Below are 14,505 nucleotides of genomic sequence, written 5' to 3'. Positions count from 1 at the left end.
ACCTTCATGGACAAATCCAAGAACAAACAGCCCCTAGTCCCCGGTGGCCCCGCTATTCCCGGTTCTGGCAGCGGTCGTGGTAACGGCGGGGCAAGGGGTGTCAAGAATCTCCGGGGGAGATTCCGCTGCCAACCCCGACGACTGGACCTGGCCGTACGCTCTATCTGCTTATTATTCTTTAATCTCTGCATGGAGTATTAATCATCATTACTTATGGGATTAGCATGCCTTTTGGACTCGGTATGAGTAGCATACCCAAAAAAAATACCAAGATTCTTTCGAAGTATACGTGCAATCAACTCATACGAGCTCAAGTTGGATGCATCGTGTATACATCTTAAACAGGCTGAGTGCAGATGCACTTAATTGTCCTTGTATCGTTACATACGATGCTCTACTTGCCTCACCCCACCCACAGCGTTGTAATCTTAATGACAGTGAAAACACTCTCCGCGCAGGTCAGCAATACTGACCTGTTATCTTTATTACAATACAATATGGTCGATTATCGCGTGGCAGAGATGAGAACGACCGAGATAATGTGATTTGATAAATTTATACCTACACGCTTGTTATTGTGCATGTGCGTCAAGTTACTGTGCGTTTGAATTGCAAGCGCATCATTTTGCTAAGGGCATTTGCATATTGTATAAGGCTGCCTGTCCACCGAAGCGAAGCGAGGCAGTGGAGCCGAAAAACGGAGAAATATTAACCAATAATTGAGTGAATTTCCCGAAGATTTTACTAATTTTTGTAATAACTAAAATTCGTAGTTTAAAATGTTTAAATTAAAAGAATACATTGTTTAAGTATAATTTGATTATACAAAATACAAAGAAAAATATCGTTTTACTAGCTGACGCCCGGCGGATTCTCCCGCGAGGTTCCCGTTCCCAATGAATATGGGGATAATATATAGCCTATAGCCTCGATAAATGGGCTATCTAACACTGAAAGAATTTTTCAAATCGGACAAGTAGTTCTTGAGATTAGCGAGTTCAATCAAACAAACAAACTCTTCAACTTTATAATATTTACTAGCTGACGCCGCGCGGTTTCACCCGCGTGGTTCCCGTCCCCGTCCCCGTCCGTAGGAATAAATGGATAATATATAGCCTATAGCCTTCCTCGATAAATGGGCTATCTAACACTGAAAGAATTTTTCAAATCGGACCAGTAGTTCCAGAGATTAGCGCGTTCAATCAAACAAACAAACAAACTCTTCAGCTTTATTATATTAGTATAGATTAGTATTAATTAATTAATTTCGAATCACATGCATAATATTACTCCATACCGGTTACGGTCCACGTAGCGCGGTTGTCAATGCGTTCTCGCTACGCGCTTCGAATCGCGTAGCGCTGACGTAGCACTTGCGCTACGAACTTTGACTTCATTCCTTCCTTCCAAAGTCCAACCGTTTCTTTGCATAAGTATAATCGTAATTTAGTATGAGCAGTGGTGTGCACAAGGTTTTAACATAGGGTATCATCATTAACAACCCATATTCGGCGCACTGTTGAGCACGAGACTCCTCAAGTAGGCTAATAAGTTAGGATCCTGAGATACAGGGTTATCAAACTTAAATCAGGGTCCTCAGCACCATTGTAAAAGGACTTATTTTAACAATAAATTTAATTTCATTTCATTTCAAATTTCAATTTATAATAGTCCACCACTCTGGTCAAATGCGAATTGGCACACTTCACACACGCAGAGAATTGAGAAAACTCTCAGGTATGGTTTCCTCACAATGTCTTTCCTTCACCGTTTGAGATACGTGATATATAATTTCTTAAAATGCGCGTAACTGAAAAGGAACTCTTTATAGGTACTTCATCATAAGTCCCTGGCTCTCTGTCACATTATACAGGGTGCTCGGGAGTATTTCCATAACTCTAGGGTTATATTCTTTAGCACAAAATGATTGAAAATTCATTCTTTAACACAAAATGATTCGGAGTAAATAATATTTATTTTGTAAATTGATCTTAAAATGTGTCCCTTATATACGCATCCATATAAATACATACATACATACATGTTACATGAGCCGGTCGGAATTATTTGAATTGCTTTGTAAGAATTTTTTATTTTTTTATTTTTAGATAAATAAATATTAGATATGCAGTTCGGGTCCTTTAAGTAGACTCGTCAACACCTTGGGAAACACTCCCGAGCACACTGTATAGACCTGGCACGCGCACGATGAATCCTAAGCTAACATTTTATCTTTATCTATTATATGTATTAAATATGAAATAGGTGTCTGTTAACTTTTCACGGCTAAACCTCTGAACCGATTTTGATGCATTTTGGAATGGAAATAGATCTTACTCTAGATTAACACATAGGCTTTTCTTCCTGGAAAACTCCATGATTCCTAAGGGATTTGTGAAAAACTAAATTTCACGCGGACGAAGTTGGGGGTCCGCTAGTAGGCTATATATTTTATCCCCGTATACCCTTAGGTACCAATGCGGGTGAAACCGCGAGGCATCTGCTAGTATAGAATAAATAAATAACATTCTACTATTGCATCGAGTTAACACTTTCCCGCGATGGTCACAAAGGCCACCTAATCCCTCATAACTCGGCACTTTTGACCCAACCACACCCACTCGTCTTATCGGGGGACATTGATTGATTAAAATGTTATCTATAATACCTATTGATGATTGCTAATTAATTATGTTAACCTAAATGTTTTACATACTCGTATATTACGCAATCTTTCTTTAATTGGCACGAAGTATCTCTTTAGATACTTCGTCTTAATCAAAATTGTGACGTAAGCAAGCTGTATTATAGAAGTAATGTGATAGGTAAGGGAAATTCTATGTCGATAAATTCTGTATTAAAAAACATTAACGATGTATAGGTTTACATTTTCTTTTCTAAGTTCAGGATGTAATAAAATAATAAAAAATATGTGTTTAAATAATATTTATTTCGTTTACATTATTTTATTTAAATTACATTTAAATAACATTATATTTTGTCCTATAATAGTAACTAAGAATACTACATTGAATAACATGGGTACAAGATACAGAACATATATTAATACATTCTCTAGAATGCTGTAACACTTAATGTTTAACTAATACTACACAAATTTAAAATATACACCCATATCTATAATTCAACATGTATATTTTATTTTTAAATTATGATTATGATGTTCGTAGAGTATTCGAATAGAACGTGCCTTGTGAGACTCCATGAAGATAGTTGTGAATACGGGTGTATATTTATAAATTAACTACATTTTCCTAAGACGATAAATACTTGAATTACAATATTAAGTACAGATATTACTTCTGCTAGGCAGTGACCTAATGTAGGTCAAAATGGATGAACAATACAACATTATCCATGAAATGGTTATCTAACTCTCTACGGAATTAATTATGTAATGAATATTCTTCTTTCCTTTTCAAAATAATTGTACTCATAGGTGGTTGTACTAGAACTTGTCTTATCTTCTTGCTTCTATAAGAATTGCTTAGTTAATGTGCTTGATAGTGAAAATTAATCTTTTTGTAGTTGAAATTATTCTTCAAATAGTTTCTATTCGCAGCGACCACACCGTTAACTAATTGAACATCTAACTCTATTACTCATCTTCTTGACGCTGCAGCGATGAAAAAGGGTATCCACCCCACCATAGTCCCAATCTTTGGGAAACTTGTCAATCATTCCAAACGTGATTCGATATAATTTCAGTGCAGTTTTTTGTCTGTGTACGTGATCGGCGGATAGCTGCACAGTTTGAAGAAGCACCAGGATCGTTTTTGAACGTGGTTCCTATTTTTGGTCGGCGGGTGTCCGTGCGCCTGCGCCATCAGCAGCACAATGGTGAATATTACGAGGTAAATGTTAATGAAACGCATCTTGACTGTCACAATTACCTTCACAATGTTCGGGGTCAAGATTCAAGAACTGTTCGTTGCACAAATCGGAGACGCTTGGGTACAAATTGTCCACATGCAAAGTGAGGGTTAGCGCGATCAGTTAGAGTTTATCTCGAAGTGTGAATGGGTACTGAAGATCTGGACGACTAGATCAGTCTTATATAGGGGCCGAGGTTATCGGGCGCGCGTGGCGTGATAACCGAATAACCCACCGAATTGTGATTAAAGGTTCGATGACTGGTGGCCAATGTCATTCGATTCATTGTAGTAAAATTATCTTTTTTATAGGTAGGTTATGGAGCCACTCACGTAAGATAATTAATATTTTAGTTTATTCATTTCTTTGCATTAATTGACGCGCAATTAGCGTGATTTTACATTATGTTTAATTAACGGTTGATTGATCGAGGTAGTTAACGGTCGTTCGGAGATACCTACTCTCTCCTTTGTAAGCTGACTAAAAGTTCGTCCAGATGTTATGTTTGGACTTTTATGCTTCAATATGTAAAAGCAGAATACTAATTGATTGATAATGGACTGTTTAAATTATTGATTAGTCATTAAATATAAAACGTTTAAAGATGGGATCGCTGTTAGATTTATATTAGAACAGTTATCCAAAGTCGCTCTGGTAGGATCTTATCAAAATTCGCTAGGCTTGGATAATAACACTAGCGGAGAAAGGAAAAGTTGAAAATAGGGTAAGATTCTCCTCTCCTTTACCCTACAAGGTCAGAAGTTCCTGTTTCTGACTCGAAGTTTTTCTCACTGCCACGCGATGGACTCGACACCCGCACTTCGGAATCAATGCAGTTCTAAGATTTTCGTCTCATCAGAATACGTCTTCTAATGCTCTGCACCATAAAACGGTCGTCAACGTCAAGGTGCTAAGGTTACCAATACAATTATGGTTAATAATTTTATAACTGTGTCATCTAGGAGCAATACTGATGCGTAACAATAGTGCTTATTACTTGGTAGTGAAGCTGAAGTGGCAATGGACGAGGCACATAGTTCGAAGAGCTGATGAACGTTAAGATCCTATGGTGGTATAGAATGGCGACCCTGCACTGTAAAGCGCAACCCTGACTTCGTAGACTGACGACATCAAAGGAGTTAGTACAGGCGGCTCAGGGTCGTGGAGTCCCTACAAAAAGCCTATGTCATGCAGTGGACGTCGATCGGCTGATATGATGATGATGACTTGTTTTTTTTTATTATTGAGAAAGAATACAATAAGGAACTTAAGCTAAGTTATCCTAATAACTATACATCGAGGCAACTAGCCGCGGTGAAATGATTCAAGGGTCTCCACGGAAATAATCTCTCACGCAAGGAATATTTATTTATTTAGTTAAATTATTATTTATGTTCAAAGCTATATTTCGGCCAATTCCAAAAAAATTGCCCATTAGCTGACCCTATTCTAAAAACGACCCTTTTTTCCATATCGGTAGGTGCTGACAAGATTGGTTCATTTTTATCTTTAAAAAATGCGTGATGAAATAGCCGTTCACATTAAATCATACGCAATACGCAAAAGGTAAAGTTCGGTGATACATAATCATGGTTTGGGTATTTTTGGGATTTTTTAAACATAATTCAATGATTGAGCATTGAAATTAATTTTTTATCGGCCCGCAACTCCGTTCTCGTATATATTTCGGTTTTTCTCAAATAACGCGGGAATCATGGTGCTTCAAGATCCAATTTATATCTACTTCTACTATTATGTATTCAGTGTCCTTATACCAAAATATCCTCCCTCCCTCCCTTGTAGGGTAAAGAAAACCTCAATCAGCCCAGCCGGGGATCGAACCCAGGACCTCCGTCTTGTAAGTCCACTGCGCATACCACTGCGCCACGGAGGTATTACTTTTGTGAAGAAATCTTTACCCTTCATTTGCCCCCCCTCCCCTACTAATTTTGATACTGGGCCCCGCCAAGGCACGCTACGCCACTGGATATGAGGTAAGTCTGGCTACACAGGCTCTCGTTCTACATAGTTCTGTGTATCGGTTCATGACCGGAAGCGAGTCACGGAGACTGTCGCCGGTCGCGGGTCACGACATCGTAACGATACCGATAACATTTCGGAGAAATTGAGGATTCGCTATTTATCTAACATCAAACATTCAGTAATCTGCTAATTAAAAAACTTACAAGTAAACTTAAAAGTTGTTTAACTTTTTTTATTTTAATATCTTTTTACATTCCTTCATACTACATGTTCAGTCTACTAAAACTCAGTCGACGTAGCATGGTGCTGGTATCGGTTTGTTTTGATTCATGATATACGTATTATGAACGTCATAAGGCAACTGTCCTCCGCACCATGCTACAGAGCACATAGCATAGTATGACCCTACTTTCTAGTTGATCAAACAAACCGAACACGCTGATTTAAAGCTATATATATAAACTACTAATAGTATGAACTACTGTTGATATAAATACCCACTACATGGCTAAACCTCGTTCTAACAGAGGAGATATGTAACTTCGACCCACCACGTTGATCCAATGCGGATTGGCGAGCTTGGGTGATAATGTAACTTTTAACGATCACTATCTGATGTTAATCACATTGACAGGAATCGTCGGCTCTCGTGCTATCTAAGGCGTGTAGAACCGCCATCATGGTGACCACAGACTACCACCACAGACCGAGGATGACTGGCTACTATACACCTATTGTTAAATGGTTATAAAATAATAAACAAAAAACCTGGCTGAGTTTGTTGTGGGCTCTTCTTGGACCAAGGCCTTTGGAACCCTCGTTTTAATTTTAAGTTTTTGACTAATTATTATCACCATTATGTTATAATATTAATACCAGGTGGACTAACGACATCAAGCGAGTCGCAGGTATTCGCTGGATGCAGGTGGCTCAGTATCGTGATGTTTGGAAGTCCCTACAAAAGACCTGTGTCCTATAGTGGACGTACATCGCTCTATCTAGTGCTCTTACTGTGGTATTCATAGACGTTGTTGGGGCACCCTCAGGGGATCATTTACCCGCTGTGTGTCAAATTCTCAAACAAATAGAGGCTAAATTCGACATTCAGCGGCTGAATGATCCCCTGGGGGAGCCCCTACAACGTCTATGAATTCCACTGTTAAACTAAGCCTAATTGAAATAAATGTATATTGACCGTTGACTATTGAGGGATTGAACCCACGACCACATGTTCAGAACTACACAAGCTACTGGACCACCAAAGCAATGTATCACCGGAATGAACTGAACGGCATATGCACATCACATGCCAGACGAATGGCATTGCATTTTCCACGCAACCTAATTTCCGATTGTAGACAAGTGTCGAACCCACGACCCCGGCGTCTATCACACCTCACGTAAACACAGTAATTAGGTCAATGATACCGAGGAACCTTGATCGGTGTAAATAACTCGGTAGGCAACAGTTTATCTAACTGGGTTAGGTAACACTCGCTTATAATAGAACGCGGCTGACTCTGGACAGAGATAATTTTGAAAACTAATTATCATTTAATTTTAACACTAATTAATTAGTTATAATCAATGCATATAAATAAAATTGAAGTGTCTGTTTATGATTTCGAGATAACTGTGCTTTTCTCAAGTGTTTATAATTGTTTACACGATACTAATGCACAATCAAACTTTTTTAAAAATTTGTCTACATGCTAATTCTCCTAATATTTGTCTGTTTGTCCGGGCTAATCTCTGAAACAGCTGGATTGATTTTAACGTGACTTTCATTGATAGATAAAGGGTGTGATTGCAGTGGCGTAGTGTGCCTTGGAGGGGTGTATAATATGTGAGGGGTTGGGCTATAGTTCACCTTGCTGGCCCAATGGGGATTGACAGACTTCTCGCACGTAGAGAATTGGGAAAATTCTCAGTTATGCAGGTTCCCTCACGATGTTTTTCCCTCACTGTTTGAGACACGTGATATTTTTATTCCTTACTAGCGGACGCCCGCGACTTCGTCCACGTGAAACCCTACTACTACCCTACCCTACTCCCACTTTACAGCTAACCTACCATACAGGGGATGAGTAAGGACTCAACCCTACCCTACCAAACCCCTACCCTACCCCTACTCTGCTCCTAACTTACCCTACCCCTACTCTACCCCTACCCTACCCTACTCCTACCCTACCCCTACCATACTCCTGCCCTAACACGCGACGGAAGTTTAAAAAATGGAGTAACTTCTCCCGTTTTCCCAACATTTCCCTTCACTACTCTGCTCCTATTAATCGTAGCGTGATGAAAAGTATACAAAAACCTGCCCTGGAGTATGAAGAATAATTGTACCAAGTTTCGCTAAAATCCGTCCAGTCGTTTTTGTTTTTATAAAGAATATACAGACAGAGAGACAGACAGAAAGACAGACAGAGAAAAATTTTACTGATAGCATTTTTGGCATCAGTATCGATCAATAATCACCCCCTGATTGTTATTTTGGAAATATATTTCATTTACAGAATTGACCTCTCTATAGATTTATTATAAGTATAGATAGTGTACACAACTAATTAGTTTGAGGTGCATGACCGGACCGGATTCGAACCTACGCCCTCCGGATCGAAGGCAGAGGTCATTTTCAATGGGTTATCACGGCTCTATTTTTTTTTTATGCGGACGCTGATGAAATGCAGTGGTAGAGTGACATCAACTTGAGACACTATCACAATTCACAGTCGATAGCTCACGTCCGCTGATAGCGACCTACCTCATACCCCGCCGGTAATCGGTTGATGAATCGACGCAGCACGTGCGGTTATTACATTCTTCACAAATTAATTCACCGTTTATTTAATTTGTAATATTGTCATACATCATAATATTACAGATTAATTTCAAAATATTATATAAATATTATCGGACGCCCGCGAATTCGTCCGCGTGGAAATCAATGTAAAGTCTGGAACCCCTATTTCACCATTTTAGAAGTTGAATCTGAACAGTATAGAAAATGTATGGGAATGACATTTGGTATCGGAAGTCACGTGATCAAGATCTGTCATTCCCATACATTTTTCTAGTTTTCGAAGCGTTAGCGATTGTAGAAAGAGTATCGACGTGCTACTTGGCTACAGGGACTGTCACGTGGATTTCCTTGTGTTTTTCCATTTGACTAGATTTTAGAAATATTACGAAACAGAGAAGTAAAATTAAACTATGAGTTAATATGATGTAAAGATATACAATAATGGATGAAACTCAAGTGGAAGATACATTACCTTATAATGTAACACTATTGGATGGATTTTTGGAGATATAAAGTACTCTGAACTCTTCTTCACAGTTGCATTTATCATTGTATCTAAATTGATTCAGCAGTTTCGCTGTGAAAAGGTAACAGACAGACAGACAAACCTATTTTCGCATTATAATATAAGTATGGATATAGAATTCGTCGAAATGCGCAGCTGTACAATAATCAACCAATCTATTTTTATACTGATAAAAATAAATTACCTACAACGCAATAAACAAAAAGAGTCCCTACACACTAGCGTTTTCTAGGCAAAGACGTTCTATGAAATGCTACTGAAAGCTTAGCAAACGCCTTAGTATTGTAGCTCCACGGTAAAGAGGTCGGACGATGAGGGGTCATAGATTCGATTCCCGAACGCTGAACTGTTGACTACTCACTCCTAACACCCTAATAAAGCACCACTAATAAAGCAGAACACACGTCCAATACAATCTATGCTTATGTCAAAGCTTATAAATTTGTAGAGAGGTCAATTCAAGGTCAATTCTGTACATGAAATATATTTTCAAAATAACTATCAGGGAGTGATTAGTGATCGATACTGATGCCAAAAATGCAATCAGTAAAATTTTTGTCTGTCTGTCTGTATGTTAGTTATAGAAACAAAACTACTTGTCCGTATTTTAACGAAACTTGGTACAATTATAGTATACTTTTCATGACGCTACGATTAATAGGAGCAGAGCAGTGAAGGGAAATGTTGGGAAAACGGGAGAAGTTACTACATGTTTTAAGCTTCCGTCGCGTGTGCAGCCTTAATGGTTAAAGCTACACAGAAATCATGTATGACGAAAATGTTCTCCTTAAAATCTATATACTTATATGTATATATATATATATATATATATATATATATATATATATATACATATAAGTATATATATATATATATATATATATATATAAATGAATCCATATATCCCTTGGTCACGCCATCACACCTGAACGGCTGGACCGATTTCACTATTTTTTTTATGTGTTACTACATAATTTTAATTTAAAAAATGTTGGTTTGTTTTCTATTTCAGTAAGCATTATAATGCGCGTTGCGTAGAAGCTCTCAAATTACCTAAACCTTGACAAAGTGCGCATTTACACTTAATTAAAATTAAAATTAAAATTTAATCAAGGAAATTCGATAAGATCTATGAGTTTTTAGGACACTGGACGTAATCAGCCTGAACGTTTAAAACGTTACTTTTATTCTGTGGAACAAAGTTCATCATCTTTAATAGATAATAGATATATATTTTTTAAAGAATATTTGGAATATTCCCCTCCAACTAAAAAAAAGTCTTACAAACTTTACTAGTCAGAAAACACTGTATTAGAAGTGGGTAAGACAATAGTCCAACGGGAGGGCTTCGAACCACCACCCCTCGGTGATGAGTCCGGTCACTTTACCGTTAAACTATTCAGGCTCTAATTATCCGTTCCGGGGATCCCATTCATCCAGCATGATGTAATTCATTGCCTAATGTGAATAACGGACTGTGGTGATAAAGTCCACGCCCAAACCTCGTACGATCACGTAGCTCTTATCGTGCAGGCGCCGACCACGACCACGCCTCCCGGCAGACGAGTCACTCACTGAACACTTCACCTGTGTGTCACAGTGGTGTAACCATAACTCATGAAGTCTTGGCTTCAATTCCCGACAGCAGATTTAGAATCATAAACTGATTTTTTGTTTTTTATTGAGAAAGAATACAATAAGGAACTAAGGCTAAGTTTTTTTTGTATAAGCAAACGCTTAGCTGCAATCACACCTGATGGAAAGCGATGATGCAGCCTAGGGTGGTATGCGCTTCCCTAAAAGATGCCCATATTGTAGACAAAGTTCAAAATTCACTCTTGACTTGAAGCTACCCCTCTTGTAGGTGGTGGAGAAAACATTCCACATATTTGCAGCATATAAGGAAAGAGGAAAAATTATCCTAATAACTATACAAATCATGCCCAAGAATACTGTCTGCATTTCTGCGCTGGACAGTCAGACTGATCCCTTGCGCAAAAAATGAGCCAGCCCTTCTGTCACCAATAGAGGCAACTAGCCGCGATGAGATAATTCTGAAAACTTTTTTGTCACTACGGCTCCATAGCTCAAGTCTCCACGGCAAAAGGAACATATAACTCTCAGTCAAAGAGGCATACTTGAGCTACTTATCGGTTGTAGATTTTTCTGCTGCGGCTCCCAGTCTTGATTCTGTCTCCCTGATATGACACGGTGCTAATGTGTCAGAGCATGTAGCGTCCTACATTAGGGCTCGCCCCATTTCCCAGGGAACCAGCAAGAAATTATAGTTCAAACCGTCATTTATACTAATATTATAAAGTTTGTGGTATTTTACGAGGTAACCTCTGGTAATGAATCTATTTTAAAAAATCTTTTTTCAATAGTGGGCCACTTTATTTGTGAGTGTCAAAGGCTATATTGTATACCCGAATTCCCGCGAGAACGGGAGTGAATAGGCTTAATTGAAATGAAAACTGAATGAAAGGGTTAAATAGCACTTTATATGAAAGTCTATTGTCCAAAATTAGAATGGAATAGTTAAGGGTTATCCAAGTCCAAGTCGAGGGGTATGCTAGTATTCCATACTGCTCAATGTTGTCACTTATTACCAAATCTTATGGTCGAAATTTTTAAAACTTAATTAGTATATTAAGACTTTCTATCCCTATTGTTGATAACTATCGTACTATACGTTGATCAATATCAATGTTGGAAGATGAACTGAACAGTGCACACAAAACGATTAATGACCTTCAGTCACAATTACAACATTTTGAAACACAAAATACAAACAATCTGTATAATGAACTGCTTGCCTCTTCCACATCAGTCCCGGCGCCAATGCTTTGCATTGATCTGACTTGTGACAGCCCATGTGCAACCAAAACTTCAGCTATGCCACAATCTAGACATACTTTCTTTAATAGCCACAATAAAATTAAAAAATATATTAAAATTAAAAAAATAATCAAAAAGACTCAAAAACTAATTAAATTTCATAGCACAAATAAACAAAACCTGGCTTTAAGAAAAGAACGGTCACTATTAATAAAAAAAGTTAACACTTACTGTTCTTTACTTGAAAATTCCAGGGAAAAATATGAAAATGAAACACAAATTTTACAGTATGAATTAAATCAAATGGAAAATTCCTTGCAGGAAATAACTGCTAAATATGAGTTGTCTCAAAGTCAGATCCATGATCAGATCATAGCGGCTGAAGAGTTGTTAGCCTTAGGTACATACAATATGGCCCGTTTTGAATCATTAAGTAACAAATGCCAATGTTCAAATCAGGTACCTTCGGTTACCCAGGATTGTAGTGTTTTGTCTATTTCTGGATATATTGGAAAAAATGAGCAGTGTAATAATAATGTTATTCCAATTCCTTCAATCTCAGATAATAATTTAAGTTCACATAGTTTTAATTTGCCAGACAAGGCTCAAAAAAAGACTCTAATAATTTCTGATAAGTTAGGTAAGGATTTTGGCTCCATTATGAGCCATTACTTAAACCATTCAGTGACTAATAAATGTTTTCCGGGGGCTAGTTTTAGTTATTTAATAAATAGCATAAGTATAGAAAATGTAGTTGGTTACTCAAATGTAATTTTGATGTTAGGGAACAGTTCAAATATTAAAAGGCATCAAATTATAAAATGTATTGAAAAGCTTTTGGTATTACATAATAGAACCAAATGTAAATTTACATTATGTGCATTTCCATACCTTAAGTCAATTGCTAAAGAAAATAAGCATATCCATAACTTGAATCTTATGTTATACAACTTGACATACCATCACAGCGATGCATTTTTTTATTTTGACATGAATAAGTTTATCTCATCTTATTCGTTGACTAAAGATAATTTATATCTGCCAAAAAAATGTAAGCAGCATGTTGCCTCTCTGTTGGCTTACAACTTAAACGAGTCAGTTACAAGTGTGGTAACACAGTCTATTGACATTAATATGACATGTAATAATAGTAGTTATGTTTCTATTGACCAGAGTACGAATGAAAGTACTGTCTCAATTGTTAATTGTAATTTAACCGATCCAGTTACAAGTATTGTAACGCAGTCTTTTGACATTTTTACAACCTGTACTAATAGTACAAATATTTCTATACCTGACCGCAGTACCAATCCTGGTACTGTTACAATTGAAAATTTTTTAAACTAGAAGATACGACAACGGAGATGCACTGTAACATTAACCTTGTACACCAAAACATACAGAGCATCAACGGCAAGGAGTTAGAAGTTGAACTATTTGTAGAAAAATTCAATATACACATATTATGTATTACGGAGCATTGGCTCACTAACTCACAGCTGTCAGTTCTTAATATTAATAATTATTCATTGTCAAGTGTGTTCTTCAGAAGGGCTGGTCATGGTGGCTCCTTAATTTTCTTACATAATAACTTAAAATGTAAGGATAGAAAAGATATAGTTCGTCTTTCTGTGGAATGCATTGTTGAACTTTCTTGTGTGGAGTTGGAACAAATTATTATAGTATGCGTGTACAGACCCCCTCCTGCTGACTTTGATCAATTTGAAGAGGTAATGGAAGATGTAATGAGGCGATTGTGCACATCTTCCAAACAAATACTGATTTGCGGCGATTTTAATGTTGATATTCTAACAGAAAACTCAAAATCTGTTAGATTTCTTAACTTATTTAAATGTTTTGATTTGATGCATGCTTTTAACGAACCTACTAGGATAACCGCAACTTCAGGTACCTGTCTGGATAATATATTTTATAATTGTGTGCTTGAGAGAAAGAAGATAATAAATAAATTAAGCTCTGATCATAGTGGTCAAATAATTACTATCTTAAATAATAAAACCAATAGCAATCAATGGGTAAAGTGTAGGCCAATAACTGAAAGTAAATTAAAGCGATTCAAAAACACAATTATTTCTAAAATTCCAAGTCTTGCATTTGAAAATAATCATCCAGACATGCTCTTTGGTACACTTTTCAAGACAATAGACAGAGAGTTTAGTAAAATTTTTAACTTTAAACGCATTAATGCTAGCCAAAAATTAAAGTTTAGCGAATGGGCTACTGTAGGCATTTACAAAAGTAGAAACAAACTGTACGAGTTGTACGAGGAAAAACAATATACTCAAACGCGAACTTATTTAGATTATGTCAAAAGTTACTCAAAAATTTTCAAACGTGTTTGTATTCTTGCGAAATCGTTACACATCAAACAGAAAATAATTGAGTCTGAGAACAAGATACAAACCACCTGGAATATAATTAATAGAGAATCAGGAAA

The sequence above is a fragment of the Bicyclus anynana genome, chromosome 10 (genome assembly GCF_947172395.1).
Source record: "Bicyclus anynana chromosome 10, ilBicAnyn1.1, whole genome shotgun sequence".
Classification (NCBI taxonomy): Eukaryota; Metazoa; Arthropoda; class Insecta; order Lepidoptera; family Nymphalidae; genus Bicyclus; species Bicyclus anynana.
The sequence above is the reverse complement of the archived record's forward strand: the minus strand, read 5'-3'. Positions refer to the sequence as shown.